Source organism: Panthera pardus, unplaced genomic scaffold (assembly GCF_024362965.1).
Source record: "Panthera pardus isolate Hobbes unplaced genomic scaffold, ASM2436296v1 HiC_scaffold_6, whole genome shotgun sequence".
NCBI classification, from domain to species: Eukaryota; Metazoa; Chordata; class Mammalia; order Carnivora; family Felidae; genus Panthera; species Panthera pardus.
This window is the reverse complement of record NW_026526991.1, coordinates 115,306,882-115,325,801: the sequence shown is the minus strand read 5'-3', so window position 1 is coordinate 115,325,801 and position 18,920 is coordinate 115,306,882. Positions and strand designations below refer to the sequence as shown.

The 18,920-nt window shown below is 40.8% G+C and overlaps 1 protein-coding gene across 5 annotated transcripts in view; it reads right to left on the bottom strand.

The window, feature by feature from the left end:
* Positions 1–18,920, bottom strand: part of MPP7 (MAGUK p55 scaffold protein 7) — a 287,780-nt gene that overhangs the window by 249,604 nt on the left and 19,256 nt on the right. The gene's annotated exons all lie outside the window — the stretch shown is intronic.

Sequence of the window (18,920 nt, the reverse complement as noted above, 5' to 3'; positions counted from 1 at the left end):
CTAACATCACCCTCACCTCCATGGTGATGTGGGGAATAAAGACAAGAAGAAAATGTAAATAAAATTAAGTTTCTTTGAGAATTTTAAATAAATTCAGCCCATTGAGAAATATTTGAGGTAGGCAGAGTAAAACATTCCTCCAATAAACTCCTGTCTTGTCTTAATGCCTTACTAGAGGGAAAACCACCTTAGCTTAACAATAACAAGGCCTCCAGTATCTTCTGAGTCCTCTTTAGCATAAGAAAATCCTTTTGGATTTTACCTCCATCTCCACAGTATATAATCAGTCACTCTAGACAACTCCAGTGCGGCTCCTTCCGCCCATGGGTCCTGTCCCCGTGCCTTAATAAAATCACCTTTTTACACCAAAGATGTCTCAAGAATTCTCTCTTGGCCATCGGCTCCCGAAGCCCCCCACCACTCCAAAACTGCATCAATGTGACACACGGAGGCCCTTGCTACATACACAATGAAGGCCTTAAATGACTCTCAAAGTCTCATTACATTATCAATGAAATAACTCAAATGTGTAAAGCAGTTCTACAAAACAGAATGGCATCCGATGTCTTGACAGCCGTACAAGGAGGAATGTGTCCCATTATTAAAGAGGAGCGTTGTGTCTGCATTCCAGATTCTGACAAAAATATGACAGGATTACTGATCGGAAGAAGGAAACCGGTGCTCTTAAAGACCCTACCTTGTCACTTAATGACCGGTGACACTCCTGGTTGGGAGGTGGACTATGGTTCACCCTCGAGAGTCTTCTCACTGCTCTTCCTTATTTCCATTATAATCATAATCCTCGCGTGTTGTCTCTTTTGCTTTTTTCTCCTCTATTGCCAAGGTGCATGCAAGCAGTTCCTGACTCCTTCACTCAGCGCACAGATGAGTCTTACTACCTGAAACAAATTCATCCCGATGTCCACTCTGGACTCTAAAGCAATGGCCTTTTCTAATAGTTTGCTGCAGGGACAGATGGTGATGAAGTTTGGTCCATACATTGAGACATCTCTATGACCCCTGTGAGCTTGAAGAAGTCACAGAAGATGAGGCATTCAACCTTCAACAACCTTAAAGATTTAAGGACCAAAAGCTGGTCAGTGGGGAGATGATGAAGGATAGAAGCAGAAGAATGTTCACCGTTAGCCCAGAAGCCTATCCTCTGCATACTTCCCAGATGGATCAAACAAGCGCTGGTTGCAAAGGATCTCATGACTGCCTGTAAATTGCACCAAGTGTTCATATCGAACTGAATGATGGGCACCAGAGAAATCTTGCAAGAGTAGTTTTAGGAGTAGAAATTCGAAGACATTGATGATGTAATACTCCCTGCAAGTCTCTTCCCCCTCAAGCACTCAGCATATAACCACCAGCTTCTTACAGCAAAAACGCACCTCTTTCTGCCCACGGGTCCTATCACCGTGCTACTCAAACACACTTACTGAGTTGCACCATAGAACATCTCAAGAATTCTTTCTTGGCCGCTGTGCTCAACGACCCTGAAACAATATTGTGATTGGTAATAAATATATATTTGGTCTTCTCCCTGATTCCTGGCACAGAGCTCCTAAAACCCAGAGAATTTCCTAAGTGATTAAGAGCAATAAAGATGTCTTTTGTTATTCATAGCATTCCACACCCCTTGAAAACACACCAGAGTTCACGTTAATGAGGTGACTTTTAGAAACCCCCTAAGTGTGGAGGCTTGTTGCCAGGGGGAATCAACTAAATGATTAGGGTTGGAACTTTCAGCCCAAACCTGACCTCCAGGGAGGGGAGAGGGGCTAGAGATGGAGTCCAATTACCAAAGGCAGCCCAAAAGGACAGAATGCAGACATGTTCCAGGTTGGTGGACACGTGGAGGTGTGGGGAGAGTGGTGCCCCCTGAAAGGATATGGGAGCTCCACGATGCTTCCCCGATACCTTGCCCTATGTATCTTCTCCCATCTGGCTGTTCTGAGTTGTATCTTTTTTTTTTTTTTTATGTTTATTTATTTATTTTGAGAGAGAAAGAGTGCTGCATGCCTATGAGCAGGAGAGGGCAGAGAGAGAGAGAGAGGGAGAGAGAGAGAAACCCAAGCAGGCTCTGCATGATCAGCACAGAGCCCGATGCGGGGCTCAATCTCATGAACCGTGAGATCACGACCTGAGCCCAAACCAAGAGTCAGACACTTAACCGACTGAGCCTCCCAGGGCCCCGGAGTTATAGCTTTTATAATAAACTGATCATCTAGTAAGTAAACTGTTTTCCTGAGTTCAGTGAACTAACTACTCCAGCCAATTAATCAAACCTCTGATGCACAGCTGGGGAGTCAGAAGCACAGGGGACACCCTGCACTCGCATCGGAGGAGGGGAAGGAGAGGGACAGTCCGGTGGGACTAGTCTGGTGCCGTGTCCCGGCAGCGTCAGGACTGGTACCACAGAACCGCCGGATGTGTGGAACCCACACGTCTGGTACCAGAAGTCAGGTGGTGTTGCAGTGAACCACTGAAGGGCGAGGAGACACATGGCAGGGGAGTGTGTCCTCCAAATCCCTCAGAGTGAATCAAGCAACAGTGATGAGGGAGCACAGGGCAAGCTGACACCCTGTAAATGCCCACCACCCTCCCCAGGTGGGACCCGTGTGACACTCCTCAGACACTCCTGGCCTCCAAAGAACAAAGGAAACGGAAAACAAATGGTTAACTGATAGAGATCAAAGCCATAGAAGACACGAGTCTCTATCAGTTTACAACGGTCTTAATAAATTACAAGAAACAGGCAATCTTATCAACAGCCGAACCTCCAGAAACCGACACACTTAATTTCCTGGAGCCCCCAGATCACCCTCCCCTCCACGGTGATGTGGGGAACAAAGGCAAGATGAAAATACAAATAAAATTAAATTTCTTGGGGTGCCCGCATGCCTCAGTAGGTTAAGTGTCCCACTTCAGCTCAGGTCATGATCTCGTGATTCCCGAGTTCGAGCCCCGTGTCAGGCTCTGTGCTGACAGCTCAGAGCCTGGAGCCTGCTTTGGATTCTGTGTCTCCCTCTCTCTCTGACCCCCCCCCCCCTTCTTCCTCTCTCTCTCAAAAATAAATAAACATTAAAAACATTTTTTAATTAAATTTCTTTATAATCTGCAGCCCATTGACAAATATTTGAGATAGAGTAAAAACATTCCTCCAATAAACTCCCAACTGTCTTGTCTTAATGTTAATGCCTTACTCGAGGGAAATCCACCCCAACTTGACAATAACAAGGTCTCCAGTAACTTTTGAGCCCTCATTAGCATAAGAAATTCCTTCTGGAGACCTCCCTTTTTCCTTACTTCCCCCAACTCCCAGGTATACATAATCAGTCACTCTTCACAACCCCAGGGCAGCTCTTTCTGCCCACGGGTCCTGTCCCCATGCTTTGATAAAATCACCTTTTTGAGGGGTGCCTGGGTGGCTCAGTCGGTTAAGCATCCAACCTTGGCTCAGGTCATGATCTCACAGTTCACGAGGTTGAGCCCCACGTTGGGCTCTGTGCTGACAGCCAAGAGCCTGAAACCTGCTTCAGATTCTGTGTCTCTGTCTCTCCCTCTGTGCCTCCCCTACTCACGCTCTTTCTCTCTCCCTCTCTCTCTTTCTCTCAAAACTAAACTTTAAAATTTTTATCATCCTTTTGCACCAAAAATGTCGCAAGAATTCTTTCTTGGCCGTCAGCTTCGGACCCCACCACCAATCCAAAACAGCATCACTAGGAGGTGTGGCCACACTTGGGAATCAGGTAATGAGGAGGCCGACCATTCGGGAAGGCAGTTCTATGGAGCCCTGAGCCCTGGACTTGACCGCAGAGGTGGGGCTCCAGTCCCCAGAAAAGGCGTCTCCAGAGAAGACAGGGCTGCGGGGACCCGAGGGGAGCCCTGTCCTAAGGAGGACTGGGACTAAGAGCAGCAACTGGGACCCGAGAACCGGTGCCGGTCTGGTTAGCAAAGAAAATAAGTACGATGGGCACACCCAGTGCTCGGCCTGGAGACCGGTGGCTGAGGACCAGTTCTCATGGCAAATGAGGAGCTGAGCTTTAAATCCCACCCGCCTGGCGTCTGTCATGATCATGGATTTAAGAGTGGAGATAAGCAAGACGGACACCAGCCCTGGTCTTGGAGGGTTTCTTAAAAAACACATAATTTCAAGCTATCAAAGACAAGTACAGAGAGTCTGGCTACAGAGCCAAAGTATTAATCTATGACGTTCCCGGCAGCTTGAGGAAACATATGGAAGTGGGACGCAGAAGACATGTTAAGGAAACTGTTTATTACAGTTGGGATAAAATAAAAGGTAAATGTTGGAACAAAACTGGGAGATAAGATTAGAAAAGCATGGTCTTAAATGCCAGCCTAGGGAGTTTATATGGGGGGGGGGGGGTGGGCAGGAAGGAAAGGGCATGTGCTGAACCACATCTGAAAGATTAATTTGCTGGCACAACAGTAGAAATGTGGTCAATATTAATATAAAAATACTGTTTAGAAGACATCTTCTCTGCCAGTTTTATTAGCATGGAGTTTGTGGGTGAGAAGGTAGAACCGGGTAGAAACATCTCTGCAAATAGAAAATGGTCAGAGAGGAAGGAAACGTCACTGTCACGCACCATGATTATGTGCTGAAGAAACAGGAGGGCTTAGGACACAGAGCCCATTGGGAAGTTATGCATAAAAAGAGGACAACATGGGTGCCCGGGTGGCTCAGACAGCGAAGCATCCAACTCTTGATTTCATCTCATGATCTCACGGTTTGTGAGATCGAGCCCCACATCGGGTTCTACACTGAAATTCAAAGAATTTATTGCTTTAGGTATAAAGGCATTTTGATGTGGCCTTACCTCCTAATTCTGTCCTTTAATTAGTCCATATATATATATGTATGTATGTATATATATATATATATATATATATATATATGTGTGTGTGTGTGTGTGTAACATTTACCCAGCTTTACTCTTTGCATCTTTAACCTATTGGCTCAAGTGTATGGGTCTTTAAAAATAGCAACAATGGGGCGCCTGGGTGGCTCAGTCGGTTAAGCATCCGACTTAGGCTCAGGTCATGATCTCACAGTCTGTGAGTTTGAGCCCCACCTCAGGCTCTGTGCTGACAGCTCAGAGCCTCCAGCTTGTTTTGGATTCTGTGTCTCCCTCCCTCGCTGCCCCTCCCCTGTCATGTTCTGCCTCTCTCTGTCTCAAAAATAAAAACATTAAACAAAATTTTTTTTTAAATAGCAACAATAAAAACCCAGTACTTCTGTTGTGACCTTAGGGAACTAACTGTTGTCATCTTTTTTTTCAATGTTTATTTATTTACTTCTTTTGAGGCGGGGGGAGGAGGGGGGCAGAGAGAGAGGTAGACACAGAATCCCAAACGGGCTCTGCACTGCCAGCACAGAGCCCGACGTGAGGCTCGAACCCATGATCAGCTCAGATCATGACCTGAGCTGAAGTTGGACACTCAACCGGCCGAGCCACCAGACACCCCCAATTCTTGAATCATTTAATAAAGCCCATTAGATCTTCAAATTTACTTAGCTGAATTTTGTTTTTTAACAGGAGAAAGTTTCTCCAAAAGGTGAAATTAAACAGACCCGAATTAAGGGGGTGAGCAGAGGACAGTCAGGTAAGAGAGGAGTGAATTCTAGCAGAAGGTCCATCCTGAGCTTAGGTTCTGAGGAAGGGCCCAGCACACTGGAAGGAAAGCGTGGCTGGAACACAATGAGCCACAGAGAAATTCTGATAAAATCAGGAAGGAAATAGAGGAGTTAGATCATACTGCACCTTATAAGCCATTTTATTGTCTGTATTTTAATTTTTAAGTGCCTAAAAACCACTTGTAATTTTTAAGAGTTGAGGCAAAGTTAGGGGCTTATCTTTTAGACTCACACAACTGTACTTATTACTAATAACAGTGAACAAATCCATCTCTGGTTACATCTAACTTTTACTCGAGAGAGGACTTTCTCTTCCTGTAACTATCAGGACTTCCTTATGCATTCAGTCACCTGTACTTACCCACTGACAGTTATAATGAATAAAGCATTCAAGCTCTCAAAAAAAAAAAAAAAAAAAAAAAAAAAAAATCAACTATTGCACAGGCAATATTTTTTTTCTAATTCCAGACTGATACATCTTTATTTTAATAATACCGCAAAAAAGTGTTCCCTAATCACAAACCATATTGTATATAACTAATCTACATAATAAAAAACACAAAAGTAATGCTTCCATTCACATAGCATATAAATATGGAAGGGGAACAGGACCTAAGGAACTGGTGTATTAAGAGGAGACTGAAATTTGTTAGCAAGTAACTACTGAAGCTTATGATTTACTCCTGTTAGAATCAAGATCTCGGGGCACCTGGGTGGCTCAGTCAGTTAAGCTTCCAACTCTTGGTTTCAGCTCAGGTTATGATCTCACAGTTCATGAGATCGAGCCCTGCATTGGGATTCTCGCTCTCTCCTCTCTCTGTTCCTCCTATGCTGTGCACTCTCTCTCAAAATAAATAAACTTAAAAAAAAAAAAAAAGAATCGGGGCACCTGGGTGGCTCAGTCAGTTGAGCGTCCGACTTCGGCTCAGGTCATAATCTGATGGTTTGCGAGTTCAAGCCCCACGTCGGGCTCTGTGCTGTCACCTCAGAGCCTGGAGCCTGCTTCGGATTCTGTGTCTCCTTCTCTCTCTGCCCCTCCCCTGCTTGTGCTCTGTCTCTCTCTGTCTCTCAAAAATAAATAAATGTTAAAAGAAAAAAATTTTTTTAAAAAAAAGAATCAAGATTTTCTCAGTAACAATAAATAGTATTTCTAAGCACCTCACCCATATAAACTCATTCAACTTCCATAACAACCCTATCCGATAGGTAATATATGTTTATCCCTAATTTCCAGATAAGAATATTTAGGCACAGATCAGTTAAGTACCTTGCCCATGGAGACTCAGCCCAGGTTTTAACCACTGGGTACAACACCTCCCAATAATGATGTCACCCTCATTCCTGGGCTCTTTCCTTAGAGGTGGGATTTCAGCTGGTTTCCTGGATACATTCTTGGAAGTAGGGTATTATCCCCAGGAGCTTAATTTGTGCCACGAGAAAACAAAAAAAGACTTAAGAATTGCACTACTATGGGAAGAAAACCTAAGCACGTGCTGATCTCTATTTCCTCAACTATACTGAACTTCATGAGAACAACAACAGCAGTGACCATTTACTGAGCATCTCTCACTCGCTACACCAGTCTGTCCACCTTAGTAACCTCATTGGATATTCCTAACAAGCTACTATTAGTCCCAATTCACATTTATAGGAGATGAGATTAAGAAGTTCGGCATGTTTATTCTAAAGCTCCTGTTCTGCTTATACCACATACTGTCTATAGGTCAAGACACGTTCCTCTGGGCTGCTGAGTCTATGGAATCAGGGATTATATAAATACTACTCCATTTGTATAAAACCTTGTACATTTGACTGGTTTAGGAGCTTTGTCAGAGGGAAGAGACATTTCCCCTTTGTTCCAATTCCATTGCTCTACGATTAAGAGTGCAGAAGGAGAACCAATTAGGGGTTGCTACTTCCTTCCTAGGAAAACTCCATGACAACAGGTACTATACGGGGCTTGGTCAATGCCACGTCCTCAATGCCCAAGAAGGGGCCTGACTTCAGTAAATGCTCAATAAACTGTGGTCGACTTTGCACTTCACGAGTCTGGCTTAGGACGAACCAATTTGAGCGTAAGTCTCCGTCCTCCTTCGATACCAAAGAAGCAAAATCAATTAGCAAAGAAGTCAATCCATCATCGTTTTTTTTTTAAATTTATTTATTTTTTATTTTTGTTAACGTTTATTTGTTTTTGAGACAGAGAGAGACACAGCATGAACGGGGGAGGGTCAGAGAGAGAGAGAGGGAGACACAGAATCTGAAACAGGCTCCAGGCTCTGAGCTGTCAGCACAGAGCCCCACGCGGGGCTCGAACTCACGGACCGCGAGATCATGACCTGAGCCGAAGTCGGACACTTAACCGACTGAGCCACCCAGGCGCCCCAATCCATCATCATTCTTAACAAAATCCCCACCAACATAAAATCATGAATTATCCACAGAGGTTGATCCACAAAGTTTGAATATTTTAAAGATAAAACCAGTAAGGAGTCCTTCAAATTGCAAAAAACAAAGCAAAACACAGATCATCTTATTTGAAACTCTGATTCAGAGTGTAGAAGACTAAAGCATTCCAAAAGGATGGGACACCAGAATGGAAAGAGATGGGAGTTGGACTTTGGGACTTTGGGGTCTAGTCCTGGTTCTGGGGTTCCCCTAGTAACAGTGACACGGCCACAGCCAGCCCTATAGTCCCCCAGGCCTGGTTTTCCCCGATAAAGGCTAAAGGGATTAATCCGATGATTTCCAAGGTCCATAACGGTTTCTCCATTCCATGGCTCTAGGTTGGGAGATGCCACCAGACTCTGACATGGCCAGTCAAGAGGGTGACAAGCTTCAAGGACTAAAAGACGTCAGAGCTAGTCTTTGAGGGAGGCAAAGACCTACCAAATTGGAATTTATCAGAAAACATCAGCTATACTGTCTGGGTTGCTGTTTTTGAGAAAGAGTTATGACACTTGAGAGCCATTTGGAAGACCACAGTCCTTTGAATTAAGTGCACGTTACTTTTCCTCTAGTGACATTAAAGGACACTGAGGATCTCCTTGTGGGACGGCCCCCAACCATCTGCTTCTTGGATGTTTCAGCACAACAGTAAGCTAAATGGCTGGCAGGATCAGTAGAAACAGACCAGGTAATTAAAGGCAGAATCATTTTACTTTATCATGAACTGCAACTGGGTATATTCTATTTTTTTAAAGAATTATATTCATCAAAATATTTCACAAAATGAATCACACACCTAAACATAACAGGCAAAACCATACAACTCCTAGAAGATAACACAAGAGAAAATCTAGATGACCTCGGGTAGGGTGAGGACTTTCTAGATACAACACAGAGGCCCAATCCATGAATAAAATAATTGATAAGCCAGATTTCATTGAATCTTTTTTAACGTTTATTTTTGAAAGACAGAATGCGAGCAGGGGAGGGGCAGAGAAAGAGAGGGAGACACAGAATCCGAAGCAAGCTTCAGGCTCTGAGTTGTCAGCATAGAGCCTGATGCGGGGCTCAAACCCACGAACCTCAAGATGGTGACCTGAACCGAAGTCAGACGCCTAACCAACTGAGCCACCCAGGTGCCCCAAGCCAGATTTCACTAAAAATTAAAAGTTTCATTCTTCAAAAGACAGTATCAACAGACTCACACAAGCTACAGGCTAGAAGATATTTGCAAAAGACACGGCTGATAAAGATCTGTTATACAAAGTACACAAAAATGTGGAATATTTTTTTCAAGATTTCAAGCAACCTCTACACCCAACAGGGGGCTCGAACTCACAAACCCAAGATCAAGAGTCAGACGCTCCACTGACTGGGCCAGCCAGGTGCCCCCCAAAAGCTCTTAAGACAGAGAATCCAATTTAAAAAATGGGCCAGAGTTTAACAGACATCTCATCAAAGAAGATATACAGATGGCAAATAATAATAATAACAATAAGCCTACAAACAGATGCTCCACGTCATATGTCATTGGGGAAATGCAAATTAAGTAACAATGAGATACCATGACCCATTCACATGAACTGCCAAAACCCGAAACACCAACACCATCAAATCTTGGTGAGAATGTGAAGCAACCAGAAATCTCCTTCACCTGCTGGTAGGAATGCAAAACCAGTACACAGCCGCTTTGAAGACAGTTTGGCAGTTTCTTACCAAACTAAACACACTTTCTTTTTTTTTTTTTTTTTTTTAGAATTTGGGTTTATTTATTTATTTTGAGAGAGAGAGAGAGAGAGAGCGCTCGCACAAGCAGGGGAGGGACAGAGAGGGAATCCCGAGCAGGCTCTGCACTGTCAGCACACAGCCTGACGTGGTACTTGAACTCACAGCAAGATCACGACCTGAGCTGAAGTCAGACGCTCAACTGACTGAGCCACCCAGGCGCCCCTAAACACACTCTCAATACGCCATCCGACAGGGGCGCCTGGGCGGCTCAGTCGGTCAAGCATCTGACTTCAGGTCATGATCTCACAGTTTGTGAGCTGGCGGCCCGCATCACGTTCTCTGCTGTCGGTGTGGAGCCCACTTCAGATCCTCTGTCTCCCTCTCTGCCTCTCCCCTGCTCGCTCTCCCTCAAAAATAAACAAACGTCAAAAAAGAAAACACACTATCCAGCAGTCACGCTTGTTGGTATTTACCCAAAGGAGTTGAAAACTTATGTCCACACAAAGACCTGTGTAACAGCTTTAGTCACAATGGCCAAAGCCTTAAAGCAACCAAGAGGTCCTTCAGTAGGTAAAGGGATTAATAAACTGTGGTAATCTAGACAGCGGACTATTATTCAGCATTAAAAAGAAATGAACTCTCAAAGCTGCGAAAACACATGGGGGAAACTTAAATGCATATTACTGAGGGGAAGAAGCCAATATGAGTGGGCTACATACTGTATAATTCCAATTACATGACATTCTGAAAAAGGCAAAACCATGAAGACAGTAAGAAGACGAGTGGTTGCAGGGCTCGGGATGAAGGGATAACTAGGCAGAGCACAGTGGGAACACGCTGCACGACTCCATGATGATGTGCACATGTCCTTGTACACCTGTCCAAACTCAAAGAATGCACAACACCAAGAATGAACCATAATGTAAACTATGGACTTCGGGGAATTATGATGTCTCAATGTTGGTTCATCAACTCTTAATGTACCAGCGCACTGGGGGGCGGGGGGGGGGGGGCGGGATGTTGATGATAGGGGAGGCTGTGGATATGCGGGGGTTAAAGAGTAGATGGGAAATTCTGTACCTTCCCCTCAATTTTGCTGTGAACCTGAAAACTGCAATCAATCAATAAAATACTGAAAAAAATTTTAATTGCATGTGCATAATTCAAAAAGACACAAAAAAGCTCACATATACGGTTTCTAAGCAAAAGAGACTGAATCAAGATTTGAACTATGCCTTTCCTCTTTGCAGAAGTACAGACTATCATTCTGAAAGGAGCAGTGAAACTTGAAGAATACTTAAGGACAGATAGATGACAGTCACAGATCATCGATCCCATTTGCTGGCACTGAGAAAGAAAAATATCAGGTGACAGAGCCAGAGGATCTACAACACCTCTAGGGGATGTCCTGAGTTGGCCATGACAACACCTTCTAATATCACATCAACTAATAATTCAGTAAAAGTCTGTTAGATGTCAATGAAACATGGTATCAAGATGCTGTTCTTTTGCTAATCTGACTTGATCCTGAAGTATATTTAAAACTAGCATAGGGGCACCTGGGTGGCTCAGCCAAAGGTCTGGCTTTGGCTCAGGTCATGATCTTGCCGTTCGGGCTGCCGAGTCAGGCTCTGTGCTGACAGCTCAGAGCCTGGAGCCTGCTTCCGATTCTGTCTCTCCCTCTCTCTCTCCCTCCCCCTTCCCACACTCACACTCTGTCTCTCTCTCTGAAAACTAAACAAAAACTATAAAATAAATAAAAAATAAAAGAACTATCTCGTATAATGTATGAGCTACATATCTTTTGAGCATCTCCCTCGATACTGCTTCTCTCAAACAAGGCATTGATAAATACTGGGTGGCAGGGAGCTTGTTTATCCTCCCTTAGGGACACGTCTGGAGTAGCAAGACAAATACAAATCCACTTGCCTTAACAGGAAGTCTAAGAGCAGAGCTAAGATTCTTCCATAAAGCTGAGGAGCATTACAGGAATGCAGACTTGAATAAAAAGCCAGCTCACTGCAGCTTTGGGGAAAGTAAAACACGCAAGGTCGAGACTCTCCTCTGAAAATCAGGCAGACTAACGGATGATCAAGATGCCAATATTCTAGGACACATAGCTTGACCTTGAGCATCTGAGTCAGAAAAATGCCTGAGGGAGAAATAACCAGACATCTTCAGCCAACCTAAAGTGTATGTCTAGATTCATGACGTGAATCGGTGCTCCTTCCTCTTGCACAAACAAGGAACATTATTTGTAAAATGTTCTCCAAAGTGTGCTATCTACACACATGTATTGAACGTGTGACTTTTCATCAAGGTATACCCATGTATGTGTATATGTGCATTTTACTTTTAAAATTTTTATTTTTGGGGAGGCTGGGTAGCTCAATCAGTTAAGCGTCCAACTTTGGCTCAGGCCATTTTCTCACGGTTCATGAGTTCGAGCCCTGCATCAGGTTCTGTGCTGACAACTCAGAGCCTGGAGCCTGCTTTAGATTCTGTGTCTCCCTTTCTCTCTGCCACTCCCCCACTCGCACTCTGATCTCCTTCTCAAAAATAAACATTTTTTAAAAATTAAAAATTTTATTTATATCTATATATATTAAATGTGTGTATGCGTTTATATACACACGTATGTAAAAATAATAAACAGATAACATAAGGTACTGATACTCAACTAATGAAAAAAATGATATATTTATGGAATTATTATTTACAACCATTTAAAATGTGGAAACATCTAGAAAATAAGTTCCAGGAGCAACAGCTGATGCATAATCCATAGATATAGAAAAATTATTCCCTCAACTAGGTATGACCTTTTCGCTGAGTTTTCATAAAAAATTGCTTGGATTTTAATTTTATAGCCACTCTTTGAAAAAAAAAAAAAAAAAACTTAAAAAAAATTTTTTTTTGACAGAGAGAGAGCGAGTGAGCATGGGAGGGGCAGAGAGAAAGGATGACAGAAAATCCCAAGCAGGCTCAGCACTGTCAGCACAGAGCCCAATGCAGAGCTCAATCCTAGAACCGTGAGATCCCGACCCGAGCCAAAACCGAGTTGGACACTTATCCGACTGAGCCACCCAGGTGCCCGAAAACTCCAAATATTTTTAAAAGACAGAAAAGGAAGGAAAAAGGACACATGGATCCTGAAGCCTGGAAAATGTTAGAGTAGTTTCCTTTTTTAAATTTACTACACTACTTATTAATTCTTATTTATTTCCTATGAAAAAGACTTATTTTTTATGTTTATTTATTTAGAGAGAGAGAGCATCAGCAGGGGAAGGGCAGGCAGAGAGAGGGAGAGAGCATCCCAAGCAGGCTCTGCACTGTCAGCCTGACACAGGCTCGAACCCACGAACCATGAGATCATGACCTGAGTCGATATTAAGAGTCAGATGCTTAACTGAGTCACCCAGGCACCCCTGAAAAAGGTTTTTAAAATCAACCAAATGGAACAAAGTGTCATTTTACATCATTAACAAAATTATATGCTATCATTCAAAACTGAGGGACAAAGAGTTTCCCGGACAAGTGAAAACTAAAGGAGTTCATCACCACTAAATCGATCTTACAAAAAATGTTAAAGGGTCTTCTTTAAGAAAAAGCTGTGACTAGGGGCACCAGGGTGGTTCAGTCAGTTAAGTGTCCTACTCTTGATTCCAGCTCAGGTCTTGATCTTGGGGTCATGACTTCAAGTCCTACATTGGGCTCCATGCTGGGCATAAGGCCTATTAAAAAAAAAAAAAAAAAAAAAAAAAAAAAAAAAAAAAAAAAAAAAAAAGGGAAAAGAAAAGGCTGTAACTAGAAATAACAAAATAAAGGGAAAAAATCTCCCTGGTAGAGGCAAATACTTCATAAAGCCAGTGGATGAGCCACTTAAAAAGCTACCATGGACATTAAATGACAAAAATGGTAAGATCAACTATAATTGCAATAAGTGGTTAAGGGATACAAAAACAGATGGAAAATATGATCACAAGAACATAAAATGTGTATGGGGAGAGTAAAAATGTAAGACTTGGAGAATGCATTCAAACTTTAGCGACTATCAGCTTAAAATAGACTGCCATGTATATATAGGTAGATAGATACGAAACTCATGGTAACCACAAACCAAAAACCTATAAAAGATATACAAAAAAATAGAGAACGGAACCCAAAATAACACTAAAGAAAACCAGCAAACCACAAGGGAAGAGACCAAAAGAAGACACAGAAAAGAGCTACAAAAACAACCAGAACACAATTAACAGAATGGCAATAAGTGCATACCTCTCAGTAATTACTTGAAATGTAAATGCCTCCAATTGTAAGACATATAGTGAATGAAGAGATAAAGAACATAAGACCCATCTATATGCTGCCTCCAAAGACACATACAGATTGAAAGTGAAAGGATGGAAAAAGATACTCCATGCAAATGAAAACAATACTCAGAAGTAGCAATACTCTTGTTAGACAAATTCGACTTTAAAACATTGTAACAAAAAACAAAGACAGGCATTACATAATGATAAAGAGGTCAATCCAAGAAGAGGATATAACATTTGTGAATATGTCTGCACCCAACACAGAGGCACTTGCTATATTATATATAAAGGAGATATTAACAGACATAAAGGGAGAAATCAACAGCAATACAATAATTGTAGGGGACTTTAAGACCTCACATCAATAGATCATCCAGACAGAAAACCAACAAGGAAACACTGGCCTTAAAAGACATGTTGGACCAGATGGACTTAACAGATATTTGCAGAACATTCTGTCCAAAAGCAAAATACACATTCCTCTCAAGTGCACGTGGAACATTCTCCAAGATAGAACACATGTTAGACCACAAAACAAGTTTCAAGAAATTCAAGAAATTAAAATCGTATCAAGCATCTTTTCTTACCACAAAAGCATGAAACTAGAAATCAATTACAAATGGAAAAGTGCAAAAACCAAACACATGGAGACAAAAACAACATGCTGCTAAACCAAAAGGTCAACTAAGAAATCAAAGAAGAAATCAAAAAATAACTTGAGACAAATGAAAATGGAAATACAACATATCAAAATCTATGGACAGAAGCAAAAGCAGTTGTGAAAGGGAAGTTTATAGCAATACAGGCATCCCTCAAAAAGCAACGTATACCTTAAGTAAACAATATAACTTCATATCTAAAGAACTAGAAAAAATAAAATAAAAAATAAAATAAAATACAATAAAAGTAAAGAAAATAAAATAAAATCCAAAGTTAGAAGGAGGAAATAACAAAGATCACAGTGGAAATAGAGGCAAAAAAAATTAGAAAAGATCAATGAAACTAAAAGCTGGTTCTTTGAAAAGGTAACAATCGAGAAACCTATAGTCAGAATCATCAAGAACAGAGAGACATGGCCCAAATACAATAAAAAATGAAAGAGGAGAAATTATAACTGACACAAAAAAAGATCATAAGGGATTACTACAATTATATGCCAACAAACTGGAAAAACTAGAAGAAACTGATAAACTCCTAGAAACACAGAGCCTTCTAAGACTGAATCATTAAAAAACAGAAAATATGAATAGACTGATTATGAGTAATAAAACTCATTGAGCACTCAAAAAACAAAACCCAGGACCAGGTAAATTCTACCAAATAATTACACAAGAGTTAGTACCTATTCTACTCAAATTATTCCAAAAAAAATTAAACAGGAAGGAATGTTTCCAAATTCCTTTTATGAGCCAGCATTAATTACCCTGACACCAAAACCAGAAAATGCAACACAAAAAAAGAAGATTATAAGCCAATACCCTTAATGAATATAGATGTAAAAATCGTCACTAAAATATTAGCAAATTGAATCAAATAATACATTAAAAGGATCATAACCATGATAAAATGGGATTTATTCAAGAGATGCAAACATGGTTCAATATTCACAAATCAACATGATGCACATTAACAAAATGAAGGATAAAAATCATATGATCATCTCAATAGATATAGAAAATGCATTTGACAAAATTCAACATCTATTTCTGATAAAAGCTCTCAACAAAGTGTGTGTAGAGGGAACATATCTCAACACAATCAAGGCCATACAGGACAGACCCTCAGTTATCATCATACTCAATGGTGAAAGCTGAAAGCTTTTCCTCTAAGATTAGGAACAAGACAAGCATACCCACTCTCACCACTTTAATTCAAACCCAGCAGGAATTCCTAGCCACAGCAATTAGGGAAGAAAATAAGAGGCATCCAAATTGGTAAAGAAGAAGTAAAACTGTTACTATTTACAGGTGACATGCTATATATACAGAAAACCCTAAAGATTCCTCCAAAAAACTATTAAAACTAATAAATGAATTCACTAAAGTCACAGGATACAAAAATTAACATACAAAAACCGGTTGCATTTCTATACACTAATAAGCTATCAGAAAGAGAAATTAAGAAAACAATCCCATTTACAATTACCTAGGAAAGACCTATCCTCTGAAAACTATAAGACAGTGATAAGAGAAACTGAGATCACAAATAAATGGAAACATATATCATGCTCATAGATTGGAATAATTAATATTGTTAAAATGTCCACACAACAGACTAAATAGCCAAGGCAATCTTGAGAAAGAGAGAAGAACAAAGCTGGAGGTATCTCACTCTCTGATTTCAAACTATACAACAAAGCTACAGTGATCAAAACAGTATGGTACTGAAACAAAAAAATCGACACATAGATCAATGGAACAAATAGAGACCCCAGACATATGGTCAATTAGTCTATAATAAAGGAGGCAAGAATATACAATGGGGAAAAGACAGCCTCTTCAATAAATGATGGGAAAACCGGACAGCCACATGCAAAATCTTACACCACGCACAGAAATTAACTCAAAATGAATTAAAAGACTTGAATGTGAGACCTGAAACCAGAGAACTCCTAGAAGGAAACAGGCAATAAGCTCTTTGTCACTGGTCTTAAACTTTTTTTTGGATCAGTCTCCCCAGACAAGAACAGCAACAACAACAACAAAAGCTAAATAAACAAATGGGATTACATCAAACTAAAAATCTTTTGCACAGCAAAGGAAACCATCAACAAAATGGAAGGTAACCTACTAAATGGAAGAAGATCATGCAGCCAATAAGGAGTTAATATCCAAAATACAGAAAGAATTTACAAAACTCAATAGCAAAAAAAAAAAAAAAAAAAAAATCTGATTAAGAAATGGGCAGAGGATCTGAAGACACTTTCCCAAAGACGACATAAAGATGGCCAACAGGCACACGAAAGGACACTCAACATCACAAATCGTAAGGGAAATCCAAATCCAAACTACAACAAGGGGTGCCTGGGTGGCCCATTAGAGAGTATCATATAATCCAGCAATTCTACTTCTGGGTATTTATCTAAAGACAACAAAAACACCAACTTGATACATGCATCTCTATGTTCAATGAAGTACTATTTACAATGGCCAAGATGTGGAAGCAACCTAAGTACATCAACAAATACAGAAGGTGTGGTATATATACATACACACACACACGTGCATGCACACACACACACGTGCACGCACACACACACACACACACACTGGAATATTACTCGGCCCTACAAAAAGAATGCCATCTTGCCATTTATGACACACGAATAGACCTAGAGGGTATTATGCTAGGTCAAATAAGTGAGAGAAAGATAAGTACTACAGGATTTCTCTTACACAAAACAAATGAACAAACAAACAGAAACAGACTCAAAAATACAGGAAACAAACTGCTAGTTACCAGAGGGGTAGGGACGGGAGGGGCAGGTGAAATACGTGAAGGGATTAAGAGGTACAAACTTCCAATTATAAAATAAATTAGTCACGGAACAGAATGTTCAACATAGGGAATACAGTCATAATATTGTAATGACTTTCTATGGTGACAGATGGTAACTAGACTTAAGGGGATCGTTTTGCAATATATCAAAATATCAAACCACCATGAGGTACGTCTGAAACTAACAGGATATTGTATGCCAATTATACTTCAATTTTAAAAAGTTAACCTACTTTTTACTACATAATTATGTATAAAAATCTATTTGTATTTCTTTACATGGTAACTTAATATATTCACAAAGATTTCTCTTTCACTAGTGGAAAAAAAAATTATCCGGTATTAATGGTGCAAATGAGGTCTCGCATTGTCTAAAAGAGACTGTTAAGTTCATGTGTTCTAAGTTAACCAGGGAGTCTTTTCTGTGTCTTCTGGTGCAATTACAAAAGAATGCTCTATCCAAAAATAAACTAAAAAAAAAAAAAAAAAAAAAAATAGCTGAAGAAAATTTGAAAGTATTCACATTAGTGAATTCTGTCACAATTTCTTAGGCAACCTCTTTATTGATACAGTGACAAGCAACTGGAAACATACATAAGCAATTACTCAGTAGGTCCTCTCACGCGGAAGAGTAAGCTCAATGAAATATGAAAATTCTTACCCACCCTCACATTCCAGTTCACTCACCCACAGCTACCTTAGTACTTAAGGGATAAGTATTCAGAGACTATGAAAGCAAAGAATTTAAGTCTTTGGTCTACTTTAAGACAAGAGGCATCAAGAGGGCAATCAAAAAATGCAAACACATAAAAGTTTCTCTCCACCAGAACACAATTATTCTTTGCATTCACAGTTTAAAGTTCCACATTTGTTAGACCTCACAGATTTTTATTCTCACCCTGTGCAAATTATCAAAGCTGTATGAATCTCAGAATGTTGATTTGCAAAGTACATTTATAGTCCCTAATGCTCCCTAAGGAGTTAATTTTTTTTTTAATATTTATTTATTTTGAAAAAGAGAGCATGAGCAGGTGAGGGGCAGAGAGAGAGAGAGAGAGAGACAGAGAGACAGAAGGAGAGAGAGAATGAATCTCAAGCAGGCTCCACACTGTCAGCACAGAGCCTTACTTGGGGCTCAAACTCACAAACCGCGAAATCACGATCTGAGCAAAATCAAAGAGTCAGACGCTTACCCGAATGAGCCACCCAGGTGCCCCACAGAGTTTATTTTTAACATAAAATATTACTCAGCCATCAATATGTAT